Source organism: Prunus avium, chromosome 7 (genome assembly GCF_965620075.1).
Source record: "Prunus avium chromosome 7, drPruAviu1.hap1.1, whole genome shotgun sequence".
Taxonomy (NCBI): Eukaryota; Viridiplantae; Streptophyta; class Magnoliopsida; order Rosales; family Rosaceae; genus Prunus; species Prunus avium.
In genome coordinates, this window is record NC_142290.1 from 5,664,845 (window position 1) to 5,673,656 (window position 8,812).

At 35.1% G+C, this 8,812-nt stretch overlaps 1 long non-coding RNA gene across 1 annotated transcript; it reads right to left on the bottom strand.

The window, feature by feature from the left end:
- Window positions 1-1,339: 1,339 nt before the first annotated feature.
- Window positions 1,340-3,422, bottom strand: LOC148292897 (uncharacterized). The gene is made up of 2 exons (XR_015825870.1): window positions 2,986-3,422; window positions 1,340-1,995 (listed from the first exon to the last, which is right to left on the bottom strand). It is a non-coding gene; the product is annotated as an uncharacterized LOC148292897 (long non-coding RNA).
- Window positions 3,423-8,812: the final 5,390 nt, after the last annotated feature.

An 8,812-nucleotide genomic window follows, 5' to 3' on the forward strand; every position in this document is an offset into this window, starting at 1 on the left:
GATTGATAAGAACCTAATTTCTCCTAATTTGCATAAGGTCAATGACCAAAAGTAGTACATAATTTTACAATAATGTAATAAAAAAATCTCAAAATTACAGACAATGCCAGTCCGTCTAAGTCAATCACACTATGCCAAATGTTCATCTCCAGCAACCCCTTCCGGCTAGCCACTGCCGCCTGGCCCCCATGGCGAACCAACCACCATCGCCTCTCGTCGGCCAGCCACTGCAGTTGCCGCCCATCGCCAGCCAGCGAGCTGCAACTTCGTTGCCATTTATTCATCTTTAAAAATTAGAAAATTTTGTGTGCTTGAAGGAACTCAAACCTTAACCCTCAAACAAGGAAAGCCTCATTCACAAACCACTACACCAATTTGCGCAAGATTTGTACCAAATCCCTCATGCTCTAGAGTTATACATAACAAAACAATGTAGATATCAATGATGTAAACAAAACAAAAAAACTGCAACAAAAACAAAAACCAATTGTATAGAAATATAAATTACAATTCATTGTGTATTTTAATAACAATGACCGATCTACAATCTACAATCTAATAAAAACATAAGCAGAGCAGTAACAAAACAAACAAAACAAAAACAACTATCAATCTTTTTTTTAAACTCACGATAAAAAATGGAAACTACGACGCAATTAGTCTTCCATAACAAAACATACGAGCAACACTAAGAAAGTATCAGAACCACTGCAAACACAATGATCAATCTACAATTTAACAAAAATATCATTGGGACTCTTGTTGTTGTCGGATCAGCTGCACCAAAATTGATTTAGCTGCATCCTCAACTTGTGATACTCGCAAGCGCATGAGCCGTTGTGTAGTATAGCATATGTAAGTGCAAGGTCGATTCCACAAGGATTGATGATAGATTGATTCAATTCAATTCCCTACAAAATAGAAAACAAGAAAGAAAATAACAAAAACGAGAAAGAAAGAACTCAAGCAAATAAGTTAACAAGTTCAATTCAAATTCTCATATTGATTCTAGCTAAAGTATGATTAAGCTATGGTGTCTGGTCCTAACCTTGTATTCCTAATTCCCTAATTAGATCTTTGTTGTCGAACCTAAATTAAGCATAGAAGAATGTTTTAAACAACCAAGCATGTATCTAATCCCTGTTGTCGAATGTTCATACATACTCTTCCTATTCATAGTTCAATTCAAATTAAGGCATATCGTGTCTACTCGTAATTCCAACCAAGATAGCTAACATGCAAGTTTTAATGGTGATCAATCATTCAAACAAGCATATTAACTTATAAGCATAATGAATAAGAACAAGAACCGAAATTGAAACTTGGAAACTAATCAAACTTGAAAACTTAAAATAAGAAATTATGTGATAATGAAAAAGGAAGTACAACTAAGAAAAACATAAAGGAAAATTTAGCCAAAGGGTTTTGTTACAACAATTGAGAGGAGCTCTAGAGAGATGGTTAAGAGCTCCCCACCCCCCTTGGGGTGTGTTTGAGAACTTAGAGAAGAGAAGGGAGGAGCTCTAGAGAGGTGTTTGAGAGCTCCCCCCCTTGAATTGAGTATTGCTTCTACCTACAACGCCCACTTCACCAACTTTATCTAACTTCCCCACAAAAAACAATTAGCTCATGCATATGTCATGCATGACAATGCATTGTAGTCTGATTGTAGGCTCGTTTTGGGCTTGTTCCTTTATTGGTAAAATTCTAGAAAAATATGAGTCTTGAATTTCTTTGTCTTATCTTTCCAACCATATATAGCCCAGCTCAAGGAAAAATAAAAAAGGCCTTCAAATGTCATTTTTGGCACAGTAACGCAGATGTTGCCGAATTTCACCTTAAGCTGCCAAAACTTGCATAACTTCCTCTAGAAGACTTGGAATCATGAACCGTAAAATTCTCTAGAAACTAGACTTCCACATCTTTCCAATGATGTATGGCTCATTATCTGGTTCTTCCTGAGCACATACAGTCCAGTCCATGAAGTTGACTGATCTGCAGACACAATTTTGAGCTAACATGACTCCAAAATGCATTAAATGAATCTCAAAGCTTAATACACTAAAACAAACACAAAAGAGATTAAAAGCACAAGTTTAACTAAAAACCATAATGAAATCATAAGCTAAAAGGGTACAAATTATATGTAATTATGCACTGATCAACTATAACAAAAAAACAAAACAAAAATATTAAAGTTATTTATAAATAAAAAAATTATTATAAAAAACAAAAATTATGATGCAATTATTATTCCATAACAAAACATATTAGAAACACTAAGACACTACAAGAAAGACAACAAAACAATGATCAATCTACAATCTAACTAAAACATCACAAGAAAAAAAAACTATCAAATTAACCAAAAAAAAAAACTAATATCAAGGGAAAAAAAAACTCACAGTAAGAAGGGTTTACTCATGAAATACCCCATGAACTTGTACCTCGCTTTCAATTAACCCCCTATCCTTTTTTTTTAGAAAATTAAGGATATGAATTTTTGTTTTTCGCCAATTTCCCCCCTCCGTCTAAATCTACAACATTTCATCCAATTTGCCGTTAAATGTGAGCGTAAAATAGTCATTTTGTACGTGAAAAATAAATAAAAAATGAAAAATAAAATAAAAACTGAAAACTCTCTCTCTCTCTCTCTCTCTCTCTCTCTCTCTCTCTCTCTCTCTCTCTCTCCTTCTTCTCCTTCTTCTTCTTCTTCTTCTTCTTCTTTTTCTTCTTCTTTCTTCCCTCTGTCTCTATCTTCTTCTTTGTGGTTGTTTCCATCTATGGCCATTAAGTCGTGAAGTACCCAACCCATAATAAGTTCATCCATATAGTACCCAACCCAATACCCATATAACAACAGCAACTTAGTTAAAGAAAAAAGAACCCAAATCAACCCAATTCCAACCACACAACGACTTAAAAACAATTATATACCAAACCCATATAACAACAGCAGCTTATTTGGAGAAAGAAAAAGGAAACCTTGAGAGCTACGTACGAAAAACCCCAACCAAATGAATATGAGCGGCGACGACGGTGATGGTGCGATGAAGCTGGGTGCGGGTATGGCAGGTGAGTTCTTCTCTTCCTTCTTCCTTCTTCCTTCTTCCTTCCTCTTCTTCTTCTGTTTTGGTTGGCTGAATGATACCCAAAAACCTAGCCTCTCTCGACATAGGCAGCCTGGGTTGCTGCTTCAATGTTTTTTTTTTTGGGGGGTCAATTTTCTTCTTTTTCTTCAATTTTTTTCTAAAAAATAATTTTTTAAAATGATTTAACTGAAAATTGGATGAAATGTTGGGAATTTAGACGGCAGGGGGAAATTGGAAAAAAAAAAAAGTTCATATCCTTAATTTTCTAAAAAAAAAAGAATAGGGGGCTAATTGAAAATTAGGTACAAGTTTAGGGGGCAAATCACTAGTATACCCCAGTAAGAAACATAAACCTACAATTAATGTAATTACTATCTCATAACGAAGCATATCAACAACACTAAGACACTATAAGAACCACTTCAAACACAATGCCCAATCTACAATCTAAAATAAAACGCATAGAACAATAATAACAAAAAAAACCAAAACAATACTATCAAGTTTCTGTTTCTTTTTTGTTGCATTAAAAAACATAAACTATTGGTTAGAATAGGATGCTATATATATGACACTATATGATCTCAAAACAGATTGTTTACAATAGGATACTAATATCTACTGCCTCAGAAATAGCAACTCTAATTCATTTTGTAACCAAAATTGCACCAAAAAGAAACTAACTCAAACAAAATTGTAAAGCAACAAAAAGGCAAAAGCCATGATCAAAATACTAAAACTAAGTTAAAAGAACATGTAGCTTTAAAAACATACAGACTTCTTCCTAAAATCCAATCATCATTGGGGCTTAATAAATTCAACTCAAAGAATCAGAAACTACGTTGCAATTTCTAGTCAAGTTACAACCCAAAAAACAAAAAAACAAAAACAAACGAACAAACCAAAAAGCAAAGTCATCATAAAAACAAGCAACTAAACAAAGTGAAAAAGGCATATCCATTGATGACACAATTGTATAATTTCCATTAACTTCAAAAATCATACCAATATCCAATGACAAAATAATTTAGCCAATTGTAATTAAATGGAAACTTTAGTGTAGTGCTTGCAAAACTGCAATGCAACACATGGCTAAAAATTCACTGAAATATCTCTAACATAAGCAATTATAAATTGAAAAGTCACAAAGGCCTTGTACATTCCGCAAAAGACTTGATCCTCTTTGTTTACGGTCTTCTAGCTGGTCTCTTCGTAATCGGAGGAAGATCAACTCTAGCACGTGCGCCTTTTCTTCTTAATGAATCTCGACAGGCACTCCAGCACCATTGTTGTAGACACTTATGCAATTCTTCCCTATGTTGTTAGTGAACACCTAAAATCAGCAAGAACCAAATTATTTAACTGACATAAATGAGCATGATATCTCTGCCAATTAACTAAAACTCATAAATATACTTGGAAGTTGTTGTTCACCATTTCAAACCCATAAAAACTGAAATCCTAATATTTGAACATTTTGTTTTCCTTTACTCTTCATATAATCTCATCAATCAAAAGGATCGCATGATGAAAGAAGGAGATTATCAATCATATGGCTCATGCCCCATGGCTTCAAATAGAAACACAATACACACATCAATTGACTCGTTTATAGTATTGAAAAATAATGTAGCAGTGTTTGATTCAAATTCAAGATCAGATCGGCTTTGTAAGTCTCCCATGGCTTCACATTAAATATTTTTGTACGAGCCAAAATTATTTGTGGGCTTTTAGTGAACACTGCGATGCCCTAGGTTTCTAGTAGGCTATACTTTGGTTGCTATGGTTACTTGCTAGTCAAGAAAAGATAGATTAGACTCTAGAATGGGCTAAGATATTGGTCTTCTTCAAGTGCATTAGGCATGCCACTACTAGTATTTTTCTCTCCTAATAGAAAGAGGTGAAATATGGTGAAGTGATGTAGTGAATGTGTTGTGCTCGTTTGATCTTAACCTCTAACCAAAGCCACTATGCTCTAAGTGGGGAATCTGGCTTGGATAGGTTTTTTCTACACCTCAACTAAGAGGACGTCAATAGTTCACTTGCTATGGAATAAAACTCGAAAGAAATGGAGATTTTAAACTAATATCATACATAAAGTGCAATACAAGCTCAAAGGTAGAAAGTGTATGATGGACACGGTGCAGTTACAAGAAAGCATATGCAATTTCAAGTAGAACTAAATAAACTTAAATTAAAATAATAAAAGGTCTAACAAGGCTCAGGGAAACTCTATCGGACATAAATAACTCTTCTCAAACACCACCATAATCTACTTGAGACAATACAATGTGTCCAATAAGGGACTCTCAACAGTATTTGCAGTATACATAAGAAGCTGCAGAGAAGAATTTGATTTTAAAGAAGCTGGAATTGGTGACCAACTTATAAAATCATACCAAGCAATAAAGTTGGCAGAGCATTAAGATTACAAACAATAGCAATGTAATTCCAATTAGGAGTTGTCAACTAGGAACTCAAATAGTAGGGGAGGATTTGATTCAAGTCTCGTCTTTGGTCTACTGTGAGAAGTCTTGGCAAGGTGTTGAGTCGAGAGTATTTGAATATTGTTCAAATTGGTTGTTTCTTCTTGGGATCGGCTGTCCTTTGAGTCATAGGTTATGCTTCCATTTATAGACTCTTCGGTTCCAGAAATTGCACATTTGGTAAAGAGATGTCTTAGCCTTTTGCCCGTTCTTTCTTTGCGGGTGAAACTGGTGGACTTGATTTTACTTTGATCCATGTGATTAGCTGTTTTTTAACAAGATGATGCTGATGAGTCTCCCAGTTCAAATCGCATTTAATGCGGTTGCTCAGCCTTTCTTTTGCTGCCTAACTCCTCTTCAGCTGTCGAAATCAACTTTGAGTTCAAATTTGGGTAGTCGCGCTATTAACCAGGTATAAGCTACTTAGCAATGGTTTTATGGGAAAGTTAGAGCTTTTGAAGAGTGAATATTGTGTAGGCTTGTCAATCTCTATTCCGTCTTCAGTCAAAGGGTCTAATCTTAATTTTCTATGCTTATTTGTTGTGATCTGATGACTATGCCTAGCTAGGCCTCTTGGCCAAGGTTAGGAGGATGCCTTAGTTTAATTATTTGTGTTATTGAATGTTGAGTTTTGGATTTAATGAGTTGTGATTTATAATCTCTACTTAAATTTATTGATTGGCCATCTTTAGGGTTTGCATCTAGGTAATAAGATGGATACATGTAGATCTAATAAGTTGCATGTCTCCTCACGGCCTAGGTTCTTTCACTACCTCGGGGGTCAAGGCTTTGTTTGAGCAACCAAATGATGTTGAGTGGGTGGAGATGAAGAATGAACAAGAAAGAAAAGGGAATAGAAAGGAAATGTGATTAAATTTAATGGAAAGTGCGAAAAGTAAACTAAAGTAAGGCAATGACGGAAATTAGAGTGCGTAAAGTAAATGATGAAAATTAAATATAATTGAAAAGACAAGTGCAGAAAGTAAAGTGTGTAAAGTAAATGACAGAAATGAAAGTGCACAAAGTAAAGAAATTAAAGACGAGTGCCTATTGTAAATTGCGTAAAATAAATAATTAAAAATTGAGCACGTAAATTAAAGTGCGGAAATTAAACTAAATAATAAGAGTGATAAAGGTTAAACTAAGACTTGAATAATGTACTTTAAATAAAATTAGTAGCCTCTTTTTCCACTCCCATCCTATTTCCACACCCACCATGTAAATTTGAAAAAACACAGTCATATTTTATCACCCACCATTATTCCTAAAATACCATTTAACTATTAATTCAAGCAAAGTCTTTTTTTTTTTTTTTTCTTTTTCTTCTTTCTCCTTCTTTCTTCTATTCCTTCTTCCCTCCCCTTCCATGACTCTTCTCTGCTCATTCAATCTTCCACCATGATGAATCAAGTTGGTTCCTTAATCTTCTGAAAATCTTGAGAGGTCCCTTTTTTTTTTTTTTTTCCCAAATTGAAAGGTCTCTCTTTGTTCTTTAAAATTTCAGCGTTGTGTAGTTGGTGAGTGGCTGTTGGGTTTTTTATTTTTTATTTTTTATTTTTCATACAAACTTGAACAACTCACTTGCCCAGTAATACACCATGAAAGCAACATGTGTGAATGGGCTTGTGATGTGTTCTACTTGTGTTAGGGTTTTTTTTTTTTCAATTCTACTTTTTCTTTTCCAATTTTTTTTAGTCCTTAAAAGTCATTTTACAAAGAGATAAATTTTTCTTTAAAAATTTGAAAATAAAGTGGGTTGGGAAATAGGACAGTGGGTGAAAATAGCAACACTAAAAAAACAATAAATAAGTCAAATTTGGCGTGGGGCCATCACGGCCCGTTTAGTGGCCCGACATGAGCACGGCCCGAGCTCATATGGGCTTGGACTGTGAGCTCAGGCCGGAATTGATAATTTTCATAAATGAACAGGCCCGACATTACCTGTTTATTAAATGGGCAAACTCTAAATGGACCGACATGACCCGTTTGAGACCTATGAGCCCAAGTCCCATTCAGATTTAAAAAATCCCTAAATGGGTTTTTTTCCTCCTCTTTCTTGGTCAAATTGCTCATATATCTCTCTAATTTGGCTTGCTCTTCGTTGTCCATGGTTGGGATCGCGATTTAGGATATGTTTTTTCTTATATAGATGGGTTTCTGTGGTCATGGTTCATCATTTCTCCTCTCTACCCCAAAATTTCCCTTTATTATTGTGGGAGCGATTTTCATCCCACAAGAATATTCGCCTAAGATTCCTTCTTCAACTTCACTTCTCTTTCTCCCTACAAAACCAATCGGAGTAAAAGTTAGTTCGATGCCTAAGTTAGTTCGATTGATTCGTAGAGAAACAATAGCTAAAAAGGGTACAGAGCTCTCGTGGGAAGAATCAGGTGGCCAGAGTCGTGTGTGGTGGGCGGAGCCTTGTGTGTGAGAGAGAGAAAGAGTTATGACGGCTAGGATTTGTGAGTGTGAATTTTTGCAGAGTTTCATATAGAATTTTAGACGTACCTCAACTCTTGGTGCGATTGATTCGTAGAGAAACAATAGTTAAAAAGGGTACGGATCTCTCATGGGGAGAATCGGGTGGCCAGAGCCGTGTGTGGTGGCCGGAGCCTTGTGTGAGAGAGAAAGAGTTATGGTGGCTAGGGTTTGTGAGTGGGAATTTTTGCAGAGTTTCAGATAGAAGTTTAGACATACCTCAACCCTTGGTGTAGCCATGTATTTATAGGAGCCTAGAAGGCTAGGGTTTCGGAAGAATAATTCCACAGATGGAAAGGAATTATTCTTCCCCAATTTGGAGAGATTGATGTAATTAGGGATTTGATTTAAATCAAATCCCTAATTAAGGCAAGAATCAAATAATTCCCAATTAAATCAAATAACTCCCAATTAGGTCAAATAATTCCCAAATTGATTGGCTTAATTATTTGACCTAGGATCTGAGATATTTTGCTTCCACAGTTACCTCGGCAGCTGAATGAGGTTGTGTTGCAGAATCAAATATATATGGAAGTTTGGCAAATATATATATAATTTGAGGGACACCCTTTAGGGTACCCTACAGATATATTTTTTTCCAATGATCCAAACCATCTATTTTTTAAGTCTACATTCATAGATCATCCTTGCAAAAAATTAGACAAATCGGAAACTGTTTTGTCATCTAATTGTATCATACAAAATCAATAAACACAGTGCTTCAAGAAAGTACTAAAATTTCAATAACACAATTGA